Raw genomic sequence first — 13,277 nt, 5'->3', positions numbered from 1 at the left:
CGCAATGCTCAAGACGGCCGAGACGGGAATGAGTAAGAAGGTTTTACCCGTTCTCACGATCAATGAAGGTGGAAATAGGAAGAGGCATCACCCGGAACCCAAGGAAAAGGTTGCCAAAGGAAAGGGACAAGTCAAGGGCAAGTTCAAGGGAAAGGCGAAAGCGGAACCACCCAAACCGAAAGAGAAAAAGCCAAAGGTTTGCACGGAGGATCCGTGCTTTGGATGTGGGGAGATAGGGCATTGGATGAGGAATTGTCCAACCTATCTAAAAGAGTTGAAATCTAAGAGGGATGCGGGTCAAACCTTGGGTACAACTTTCATGATTCATATTGATCTTAATATTATTTCCTCTAACACATGGGTATTAGATACCGGATGTGGAATTCATATTTGCAATTTGTTGCAGGGGTTCAAAAGAAATGATAGATTTAAGAAAGGAGATGTTAGTCTCTTTATGGGCAACGGAGCAAAGGTTGTTGTCGAAGCCCGAGGAGACTACACATTAAAGCTTCCAAATGGTTTTGGAAGTTATTTTGAATGATGTTTTGTATGCTCCTAGTTTGACTAGGAATATTATCTCCGTTTCACTTCTAAGACAATATGGTTATGATTTTAAATTTGTAGAAAATGGTATTTGTGTTCTCATGGATAATGTCTTTTATTTTAAAGCAATGCTGTCTAATGGCAATTATGAATTAGTTCATGATAGCACATCCTTTGATAACATGTTGTACCAATCAAGCACCACGAAACTCAAAATGGATTTGAGTAAGACTTATCTTTGGCATTGTCGCCTTGGTCATATAAACAAAGATCGCATACATACACTTCAAAAGAATGGTCTTTTGGAATCAAGTGATGATTCATTTGATAAATGCGAGTCTTGTATGTTAGGAAAAATGACCGAGGACCCCTTTAGTGGAACAAACGAAAGGGCAAAAGACTTATTAGGTATCATACATTAGGATGTATGTGGTCCTTTTAAGGCAATGACAAGGAATGGTGAGAGATACTTCATTACCTTTATTGATGACTATAGTCGTTATGGGTATGTATACTTGTTAAGACACAAAGATGAAGCTTTTGAAATGTTCAAAATCTTCCAAAATGAAGTATAAAATCAACTTGATAAAACCATCAAAGTACTTCGTTCGGATAGAGGAGGTGAATACCTAAGTGATGCTTTCCAAGATCATCTTAGGAGTTGTGGGATTATCTCACAACTTACTCCACCCGGAACACCACAACACAATGGTGTGTCCGAAAGGAGGAATCGAACTCAATTGGATATGGTTCGATCTATGATGGCTAGAAGCACACTGTCTCTATCATTTTGGGGTTTCGATTTGCTCTCCGCGGCCCGTATTCTAATTATGGACCCAACCAAGATAGTGGACAAGACACCTTTTGAAATATGGAATGGAAGGGCTCCATCGTTATCATATTTAAAGGTATGGGGTTGTGAGGCTTATGTCAAGAACAACACCCAAAACAAACTTGAAAGTCGATCCACTAAGTGTATCTTTGTAGGATATCTCAAATATTCTATGGGATATTATTTCTACAACCCAACCGAGCAAAAAGTATTCGTTGCTCGAAAGGCCGAGTTCTTGGAAACTAAGTTCCTTATGGAAGGTACTAGTAGAATGGTGGAACTTGAGGAGGATCGAGAACCACAAGCCGATACACGTTTGGTTGATACTATCAATCAACAAGAGGTTGTTGATAATGATCAAATGTTGATCAAGACACACAAAACATTTGCAAATCCGGTAGAATTAGTCATCCACCCGAAAGATATGGATTTTTCATGGATGGATGCTATGTGGTAGATTCGGATGAACCCACCACATATCATGATGCAATGTCACAATCCGATTGTGACAAATGGCTTGAAGCCATGAACGTTGAGATGCAATCGATGCATGACAACCAAGTATGGGATTTGGTTGAACCACCTCTTAATTCCAAACTGGTTGGAAGTAAGTGGGTTTTCAAGAAGAAAACCGATATGCATGGAAACTTGGATACTTATAAAGCAAGACTTGTAGCAAAAGGTTTCACTCAAACTCAAGGGGTTGATTATGATGAAACTTTCTCTCCCGTAGCAATGCTAAAGTCTATTAGGATATTGTTTTCCATAGCCGCACATTATGACTATGAGATATGGTAAATGGATGTCAAAACCGCTTTTCTAAATGGGCATCTTGAGGAAGATGTCTATATGGTTCAACCCGAAGGTTTTGTCGATCCACAACATCCTAACAAATTATGCAAGTTAAAGAAATCAATCTATGGATTGAAACAAGCATCTAGAAGTTGGAATCACCGTTTTGATGAAGTTAAGAAATTTGGATTCAACAAAAATAGTGATGAAGCTTGTGTGTATAAGAAAGCTAGTGGGAGCATCATTACCTTCTTAGTATTGTATGTTGATGACATAATACTATTTGGGAATGACATTCCAACCATGGAAAGTGTAAAAGCATGGCTTGGAAGTTGTTTTTCTATCAAGGATCTTGGTGAAGCCGCCTATATTTTGGGAATAAAGATCTATAGGGATAGATCAAGGCGGTTGATAGGTTTAAACAAAGTGCATACATTGACAAAATCTTGAAAAGGTTCAAGATGGAGAACTCTAAGAGAGGTTTGGTACCTATTCAAAGAGGAACGATATTGAGTGCGTCTCAATGTCCAAGCTCGAAGGATGAGCAAGAGAAAATGAATGGAATCCCATACGTATCGGCTATTGGATCCATCCTGTATGCAATGTTATGCACTAGACTGGATGTGTCACGCGCTTTAAGCATGACAAGTAAATTCCAACATAATCCGGGAAGTAGCCATTGGATGGCGGTTAAGAGTATATTGAAAAACCTTAGAAGGACTAAGGACATGTTTCTAATATACGGTTCGGGTAAGGAGGAACTCGTTGTAAAGGGTTACATGGATGTGAGTTTCCAAACCGATCAAGATGATTCTCGATCACAATCAGAATATGTTTTCGTTATGAATGGTGGGGCAGTATCTTGGAAGAGCTCAAAACAAGATGTGGTAGCATTATCCATCACAGAATCGGAATACATCACCGCCTCATTCGCAGCTCAAGAAGCTGCGTGGATTAGGAAATTCATTGCCGACCTAAGGGTGGTCCGTACCATTCAGGACCCTCTAGAGATCTTTTGTGACAACGACGGAGCGATTGCTCAAATCAAGGAATCTCGTGCACATCAAAAGATGAGGCACATTGAGCGGAGGTTCAACTACATAAGGAATGATGTTGAGAAAGGAAAGATATGTATTCGCAAAGTTCACACCGATCAAAACATTGCGGATCCACTCATGAAGCTCCTTGAAAGGCCAAAGCATGAAGGTCACACTTGTGCCTTAGGACTTCGATATTCTAGTGATTGGATATGACCGAATTTTGTATTTGGATATCGGAACAATTGTTATTTTGACTCATTCATATGATTATGGTTTATGATTATGACATTTTGAGTTATGTTCCATTTTAGCATGTTTAAATCCATGAATAAGTTACTTATTCTAAATGTCCGTAGTCGCTCATATTTGTGGGAGCAAATATGAAGGTAAGACTATTATGAACTTGGATTGGTGGATATTCATAAGGTATGAATATAGAGCATGGGTTGCTACCAAGGTTCATAGATATTTATGGGATATAAATATTGGACTGACTCGCTCTCAAATGTTACTATATGGAATCCTTGTGATTGATCATAAGTAAATTTGAGTAAAGGCGAATATCATAGTATCCTTTGACCTGAGATACATATTGGGTATTGATATTCACCAAGTATTATGCTTTGACTTAGTTCTTCGCTGCTCTGAAACATGACGGTACATAAGTCTAAGATCAGGTATAGTACAAGGTGATTGTGAGAGATGTATGTAGTCAAAAGGGGATTTGTCCCTCTTATTCGTTGAGAGTAAGATGTCTAAGGCCTGATAAGTTAAATCAACAGAGAATGATCACTCTGTGTCTCTGGATTTGACATAACATCTGTGACAAAAGGATAAATGATAGTTTCAGCTAAATCATTTCAAGTAAGGGACTTGAAGGGGATGATGCTATTGAATGGCACTTCGTCATGCGTATTAGGGGTAGTAAACCGTAGTTAGGCGGTATTTTCTACTTGCATCAATCTTCTATGTATCTTGTGCAAGTGGGAGATTGTTGGACTTGGTCTGACCAGGACACATATTATAATTGATGTGGCTAGTACGCCATGATCCAAGTCGGGTCATACCCAATAACAAGCTAGACAAACACCAATTATATTTGTTTATATATGATATAATCATAAGTAAATAAATATTGACACTTATGTTATTTGGAAATGGGTTTCTAAAAACAATATACTTGTGAAAAGAATAAATCATTTGGATGATTTATACTTTGAGAGAGAGAGCATTCCATAGTGTTATTTAAGATGGTTAAGTAACAATATGTTAAGTTGTTTGCCTTGAATGTGAGCAAAACAAAAAACTTGAATTGCTTTAAATATATAGATACTACTGGAAAAAGATAGGCTATTTCCTTTAGGTGCAAAAATACATATTTGCAACATAAGCTTGTATTTTTTTATTTAGAATGTTGTTTGTGTAAAATTATCCAACTAATTGGGCCTCTTCTTGTTTTTTGTTTGCTTGTTCAGAGATTGTTAGTACGAGACCTCGGTATGGTGGAGAATAAGGAGATTCATTTTCTTTCTTATCTTCCTTCTTCTCTTCATCTAGTTCAGATAGAAAGCTGGTTGGCATTAAGAATGACATTTTTTAGGGGCATGGTAAACCTCACTTTTGGTTTATGACATGGTCCTTGCTGCTACGTGCGGAATTAGGTAATTAGGTAGTGGCGGCTAAAGTGCCATTCACCTTAATCAAAATGGCAGTTCATCCAACTGGACGAATCTGTATTAAGTTCTCGTTTAATTTTACTCTGGACTTCTATTTCCTCGAAAGGATGGTAAGTCGGAATTACGGACAGATAATACCGCGGAATGCTCTTAGAAGTATCGCTAGATATTTCTATTGGCATTTGGAATATTTTGATCCCTCATCTTTACTAGTTTGTCAAATTTGGATCTAAATTATGGGGATGTTACACTCTTGGGCCGTCGTATCTTTATTGTTAGCTATACTCGTTGTACAACAAGTGGCGCCCACCGTGGGGCTGGCATTACTTAGAACAAAGATTCCGGTAGTTTTAGTCCTATTGTTCTCAAGCATTATTCTTGTATGGCTAATAAGAGTAATCCTAACCAGAGTGTTCCTTCGAACTACGATTGCCTCAAGATAACTCCTTGTCGAAGGAAGAGATCGGCTGTAGTTCGCCGGTAACGAACAGACCGTTGGTCACATCGTCGTCATAACCTTTCCAGTTCCAAACACCAACCTCGTCTAGAAGTAACAATTTCAAATACATGCCTTTTTGTAAATATGATTCTTTATATTATTCTGAAATATCTGAGCCAATGCCCTACACACACAATTCAAAGGTTTCCCGAGTTACATAGCCCCTATTCGGAGACATCTTTCCCCTAGGCTAAGTGACCCTGTTGGAGAACTGGTTATGACTGACTTGGTTTTGTATGCCAAATGGCCAGTTATGTATGGATCTAGACATGTGTGTATTCGGTCTGAGTTGCTTTTTATTATTTATTTTGTATTATAACGATTTTAGAGATAAGTAATCTCATGCAAACATTTATCAGACTCTTTGCAATAAACAACCTGTTTACTACAAGAGTAAAATCAGTTCAGTCGGTAAAAGGTTTAACGTATTCACCTGTTGTTGTCAGTTCGGTGACGTTTGAAAACCTTTTACTGTCAGTATGCTGTTAACCTATATTTGTAATAGGTTTGCATAAATACCTTGATGGTGTTTCTTTATTAATCAGCAGACCTTTAGTCTGGTTTTGATAGCTTTAAACATTAATTGATCATTTGTTTAAAGAAATATTTAGACATGTAGTCTTTCTGTTTATTTACCAATCATGCGCCGAGTTTCTTTTTCTTGCAGAAACTTCTAGAAGAAACATTAATTTATATTTACATATGTGTAAAAGTTTTTATACATGTGCACATTCAAACTATTACAAAAATAAAAGAGTTGTTTCAATCTATTCATATCCATTTTCACTTTTCCTCTTCTTTTCCGTTGATTTTCGCAGAGTTTTAAAAACAATACAGACAATTCCCATGGATCAAAAGCCTGAAATAATAATCATATAAGATATCATGAATGTAAAAGTAAAAATCAATATTCTGTGAGACTAAAATGTAAAGTCAGTTTAAAAAACTAAACTAAAAACAAATTTAAATAAGAATAATGGTAACTTCTACTTGAAACTTGTTTAATTTACATATATGCAAATCTTAATCTGTTATGGAAAACACATCAATATATATTATCTAAAGATTCTCGTTTCTTTTCATTGTATTATATTAAGAAATTTTTTGTTGTGTTTTTTATTTTTAATAACACAATTTATTTGTAGAGCCATTTAAATGTCTTCATAGGAATTTATTAAAGATGGAGTATACTCCCCCAACTGGTGATGACAACATGACCTAATACATGATATGATATGGTGAATAAGAAACAATGACATATACAACACATACCCTTTAAACTTTGATTTGTTCCAATAAAAAAAATCAATATGCCGTGGATGTCTTGGTTCCATATATGGTTCATCTTCAGTAATTGGGATTGTGGGACTTTCGACTGAATGAGTAATGGAGCACTAGAATTAGAAGATTAGGAGAGAGACGGTGAGAGATTATAGGGGAGGTTACGGAAATAGTTAGTTTTAAAATTACTATACTACCCAAATTATTTTAATTTAATCTCCTCAATCTTCACTTTATTTACATATTTGCCATTACAGTTTTAAACAATTGAGCATATATTCAGATGAGTTCTTTAAGTTCTCACAGTAATTATTAGTTCTTAAATGATACTAACCCTATACATATATATATATATATATATATATATATATATAGGGTTAGGTTAGAATAAAAACCCATTTGAGTTGTGAAAACTTTAGAAACATATTCTCAACCACATGTTTTTAATTAAAGATTAAATCTTGTGGTACACAATTAAAGTTAATAAAAAATATAAAAGCTTATTTACATTTTCTCTCTCCTGAAAACATATATAAAAATTACTAAAAAAATATAAAAAAATAGCAAAACATTTTTTTTGTGTTTTCGATGTTTTGTATTAAATGTAACAGCATATATTACATGTAACCAGAAAAAAAAAACGATGTTATATAGGGTTTTCACGGATTTTCTTAACTCAAGAGGGTTTTCAAACTATACTTCTCATATATATATATATATAAAATGGAAAAGAAAAACTTTTTAATGAATAGAAAAAACTTTTTAAAATAATAATGATAATAAAGGATAACAAAATGGTAAAAGAAAAAAAAACGCTTAAATCGTATTAATGCAAAACTTGAAGAAGGGGGTACGTTTTGTAAAAATGAAGGGGAGGGAAGTACGTTTAGCAATACCCCTAAAAAAATACATGTTAGTATGTTACGTGATTACCAGGTGTAGGTGTTTCTTACTACATTACGTGGGAACCCTTTAGTCTGTTGTGCTTATATATAGATTGACCATTTTTAATAAAAAGTTTTTAAATAGGCTTGTGTACTGCAAAATAACTAAATCACTAAATGATTTATGTTCTAAACTATAGTTGGAAACGTTATAACCGGATACAGAAACCAATTAGTCCATCATGATTTTCCTTTTTAAGGTCGTGAGTTCGAGTCTCATCTGAACTCTGGAGTAATTTGTTACGGATTAAATCATGAGCCTTTTTTTTCCTTTTGTGGGTTTTCTCTTGGATGAGTAGAGTAGGTCATCATGTTTTGTTCTTCGGTTAGAAAAATGTATAGGATACGGGTCACAATATTATTTAAAAAATAATAAGATAAAATAAGTATAACGATACTCTCGTTATACAAGAGAAATAGCGTAGTATAATACCATGTACAAACCCAAAGAGGATATAAATATGAAGTACCCATATATTAATATAAAGATTCATGTCGATGTCTTCGATTAGAACTTCAACAGAAACTCCTTGACTCGAGTCTTTCACTCGTTGAGTATCTTCACATTCGTCTTAATTTTTCCTTGATGTGGCTGACTCCATAGACTGCAACAAAAGAAGAACAAAACAATATATATTGAGTGTGGTTGTGGCACGCATTCAATACGCTTCCCTTAAAATAGATCTCGAGTCTCTACTAAAGAGCCGTCTGTCTCCCAGGGTACAACAACCGGAACAGTGTGTACTGCCGGGGAAGGCTACGCGCCCGAGGCTACACCGGATTCTTTAGTGTGATAGAACTTGATAATATGAAGATGAAGTTTAGAGAGTTATCCTCTACAATATTCCATGGAAAAGAAATATACTTAGGTTTGTTGTTGATGATCATCATTTTTTATTCCCAACTTCTCTTCTTTTTCTTTAGGCATATTTATGCAATAAACATGGATGAGTGAAAGGTCTCACTTAATTTGAGACATAAACTCTAATAAATATCATCAAGTGACATAAATAAAACTCTACAAGAGTTTATTTTTAATTCACCATATTAAGAGTTTCATTAATGTTTCACTAAATAAAATATCCATTCATTTAACATAAATTTCCAACAATCCCCCACATGAATGGAGATTGATCAAAACACATACAAGATATCCAATGGAACCTCGACAGTTGAATATTGCAGGATAGGTAGGTGTTAGCTTTGAACCTTCCTTTGTGAAGTATACTTAGTCTCCTAGCGGTTAGTAGACGCGAGTCCTTGAACAAACCCCCATTTGTGTAGACGACAATACACTTCACACAATACTCTCCCTAGCCGAGCACATCCCCTCATTGTTGTGTCCATTATGGTCCTGGAACACTAGCCTGGTTCTGTGAAAGCTCTAGGAATTACTCACCCCACAATTTCATTCGAAGCGACCCCACTTCTCTTTTACATAGGTGATTATCCACAAATCATTAAAAGCATTAAGGTTATAATGATTTACACAAATCATTAACCATATATTATGCCTAGCCTCACAACATGTCACTTTTGTTATAGGAATGGACTAGAAAGTAATTAGACTCCCTTTATAATTTAGGAGGATATATATATTAGCTTATGTGTCAACTTATACATAAGCTATGCCCCCCACAGTGACCACCCTTAGATATATAATTAGGTTGTCCTATTGAACTTAGATCTTGGGATCTCTAGTCAACTAAGTTAGGTTTTCCTTTATATACCCTTTTTCATGGGCTTTAGTGTCATTCTACAACTTGATCTCTACTAAACCCTCAAGTTGTTGGATCCATAACATTATCTTTGACTTTGTCTAGTCACTACAGATAACTTGCATAGTTGAGATTAGTTGTCATGATGTGTTCTTAACTTATAAGTTAATTTTGCCCTATTGTCAACTTTCTAAGACTATAACTATAGTGGCCACCTGAATCTTGTTATAATATTTGTCTTTGTAAGATACACTTATCATTAAGGCAAACACATCTCCATTATGCACTACGACCTTTTTGTCCTCCACTTAGTCGTGTGCTTGCAATGTTAGATTGAATTACAATAATCCTCATTGCTAAACCTTCCAAGTTCGAATGCAAGACACCTCCACATTTAAGTGCTATTGGATAACATCATTCAACTTTTGGATGGGGTAAAGACAGGTTCTTCCTTTCTACACAAGTGTGAGAAATCATCTCAATTACCATATACCCCAAAAGGGTTGTCTCTTAAATGGCTTCCCCCACATTTCTTGCATTTTGACATAGTTTGCTTAACTTTACTAATGACCATAAATCGGCACTCATGATTTGAACAAGACCACATCTTTGTATCAGTGAGATCATCAATGCTTAACTGTGATCAAGGTTAGAGTTATACCCCTGACTATGGTCTAAGCCATTATAATAATAAAATAATAACTTAATCGGAACCCCTACCTCATACGGGTATTTGGAGTTAAATGCCTACAACTGTTCAAGCAGCACTTCTATTCTCTATCACGTATTAGAGCTTAGACTGTCAGAGCTTCGGAGCTTGGCACGTACTACGAGATCGGCACACTTCCCGAGGAAAAACGTGTGAAAGTAAATTCTTTCGGTGTGAATTGGAAAGTGCCATGGACCCTCCTATTTATAGATGATTTTGGGCTCCTTCGCGTCGGGCGAAGGACAAACGATCTAGCCGTGCATGTCGCGCGAATTGCCAATAATTTGCTGAGTCATTAGGCGGGTTGCCACGTGTCATGCATGCAGAATAGGTTCTTCGCTTAGCGCTAGCGCGAAGAAACCCTATCTCGTTACTTCGCGTAGCGCGAAGACGCTTAATGTCGATTTTAGTATTTTGTCTTTCGCGTAGCACGAAGATTTTATATCCTATCCATTCGCGTCGTGTGAAGGAAGGAAACTCAGAATTTTCATTTTCAGTACTTATACTGTCCAAAAATACTAAAGCGCGAGCGTGTGAAGTGCAAAGTGTGCCATCAAAACGCCACATTACACTCTCCGCTAGGACTAGAGAGAGTGGTTAGCCATATAAGAATATTACTATGGAAACTCTCTTACTTATAAAGAGCTTCCTTTTTCTTTCACTTTTCCATGTGGGATGAAAGCTATCTTTCTTATTTATACCCATGTGGAATCTTCCACTTTATTTCATCTTTCCATGTGGGATGGAATTTTCTCATTTCATTAATATGAGATGTCTTATTTTTCTTATCTCATTTTTCCTATTACTTGTCTTGAGAATATTTTTAAGCCTTTATCTTTTAAAGTTGACATCTTTAGCCCAAAATAAATATGGGTTTCTCCGAGATGTTACAATCAACAACGATAACCTTCTTCTCAATACTTGGATTTGAAGGTACCTTTAAAGGTGAAGGAGCAGAGCTTCTAGGTAGCTTCTCTCCGACAGAGGGAGAAAATCCAGTGATTGAGGCAACAAGAGTAGTATCCTCATCAAGATCAATAGGATCAGTAGAAGAAGAGCTTTGTGCAGAAGCTACCTTCAACCTTTTACCGTTTCAGGATGAAGCGGGAACATCCTTCCTAATAATGCCTTTGGATGGGGGAACAACAAAAGATAAGGTAGCAACGTAAACTTCAAAATGGAAAAGGTCCTTAGTACGTTCGAAAACATTGGGATGACCAACAGCAAGCTCGGTAGAAACAAAAGTAGCAGATGAAAAATCTTCAAGGTCAAGAAAATCCAAAGCGCTCATTTCTGCAAAATAAAGAGAGGTCAGGTCAAAAAGAGATAAAATAAAAAGCCTAAATAAATTATACATCATACCCTTCCCATCACTTAAAATCTTGGGCTCGGTATGAGGACTAGGCTACTTGGTGCTAAGGCCCAAATAAACGAGCAACTTTTCAAGAAAAGTTCGAAGCTTAAAAGACACCGATTGAAGGTTCTTCAATTAGCATCAAGGTCCTGAACCTTAGGCTCGGAAGGGTTCAAGGAAAGCTCATGTTTCTGCCACATAGGAGAAAAAGGTAAGGTAGAGGCTGAAACATAGAAGAACTTATCTTTCCAAAAGGAGGTAAGACCAACCGTGCCCGAAATCAATCTAGTTTCACAACGGGTTTTCGCAATGGTGAACCAGTTCCAGTTCTTGGCAAGTTGAAAAAAAACTTTGATACATCGGTAAGGTAGGCTCACAACCAAGGGAGCGACAAACAATATCGAAATGTAGCATCCTAGCAACACCAATGGGAGCCAATTAGCCAAGATAAACACCATGATATTCCAAAACATTGAGGAAGAACTTGGAAAAAGGATATCGAATGTTGGATTGGTCAAATTATCGGGTGTAAAGGGAAACCTTGCCCTGAGGGCGACTGGAAACAGGGGTTGAAGGTTCTGGTAATTCTGGCTTAAGCTTGGCTCCTATCCTATATTCCAAACAGAAATGATCAAGTTCCGCCTGCGTAAGTTTGGAAAATTGGGTAGCCATGTCTGCTTAGTAGAGAGATTGCTAATGGCGGTTCTTGGGGAGCTATAAAGAAATTTTTGAATTTCAAATCCTTAAAAGTATAGGGCAGGTGGAAGGCTGGGATCAATTATAAGGCCAGCTGTTACCCTAAGTGATATGATGAGCTCCTGCCATAAGTGTTAAATTCATCAATCACAGCAGGAAGCCGCCACTAAACTTAAAATAACAATAATTACTGAAAGGTCGGTACGAGAAGCTCCTCCCTTCTAGTCCTAAGCTTCAAATGTAGAAGCTTTGGACCACAAGCTCCTAGCTTCCAGACCACGTGACGAAGGAAACATTTTCTAGCTTTTAGTAAACAAGCCCAAAACAGCAAAACGGGTATATGCATTGGTCTATGAAGGAGCACAATTCTCAACACACTCGTGACACATGTCTCCATCACTGACCAATTTTGTCTAACCAAATCTGCACAACTCTCGAGACATGTATAAGCAACCACTCACAAGTATAAGACTTCGGTCTTACGAGAGTTAAAATTATTATTATATTATAAAATCATTACCGAGCCAAGTTAGTCAATTCCATAAAAAATTTTTTGTTAATTATTTAAAAATAATAAAAGACCTAACTCACTTTCGTAGGAATCACGATTGCATTTAGCGTATGCAACAAGCCCTTTAAACCCCCCGGTAGCCCGGGTGGACGAGTGAGGTCTCGTGAGGGTTTATAGTGAACATACCCACAAAGTTCCAAAGCAACACAGACAAACATACAAAGATATACAAATATACAAATCACATACAACAGACAAACATCACAAGATATATACAAATGTTACCCAACCGGTTACCCATACATGTTTCACAAATATAATATAATAAAATATACAGACAATATAGATGAAAACAAAAAAACATGGAAAACAAACAAAAACGGCAACCGGCGTCTGCTGCCAACTAATCTCCTCCCGCGGGGTCAGGCTGATCAGCCGCCTGACTCGACCCCGACGCCTCCGCCTGATCTCCAGCCTGCTGATGTGTCTGTAAAGATGCTGGGATCGGTACCTGTAGATGAGTGAATAGTATGCGGAAATACTCGTCCTGGCGGGCTATGTGGGCCCGTATCTCCATCTGCTGCTGATGTATACTCTCTAGTGTGACTGGCGGCTGTGGTGGCTGCGGTGGCTAGCGTAGAGGGTGCTGCTGCTGAGGTCTCATGATGTGGGGGACATGGAC

This window comes from Bidens hawaiensis, unplaced genomic scaffold (assembly GCF_021521415.1).
Source record: "Bidens hawaiensis isolate Kalapana, Puna unplaced genomic scaffold, B.hawaiensis_p1.1 tig00005944_1, whole genome shotgun sequence".
NCBI classification, from domain to species: Eukaryota; Viridiplantae; Streptophyta; class Magnoliopsida; order Asterales; family Asteraceae; genus Bidens; species Bidens hawaiensis.
This window is presented reverse-complemented; position numbering follows the sequence as displayed.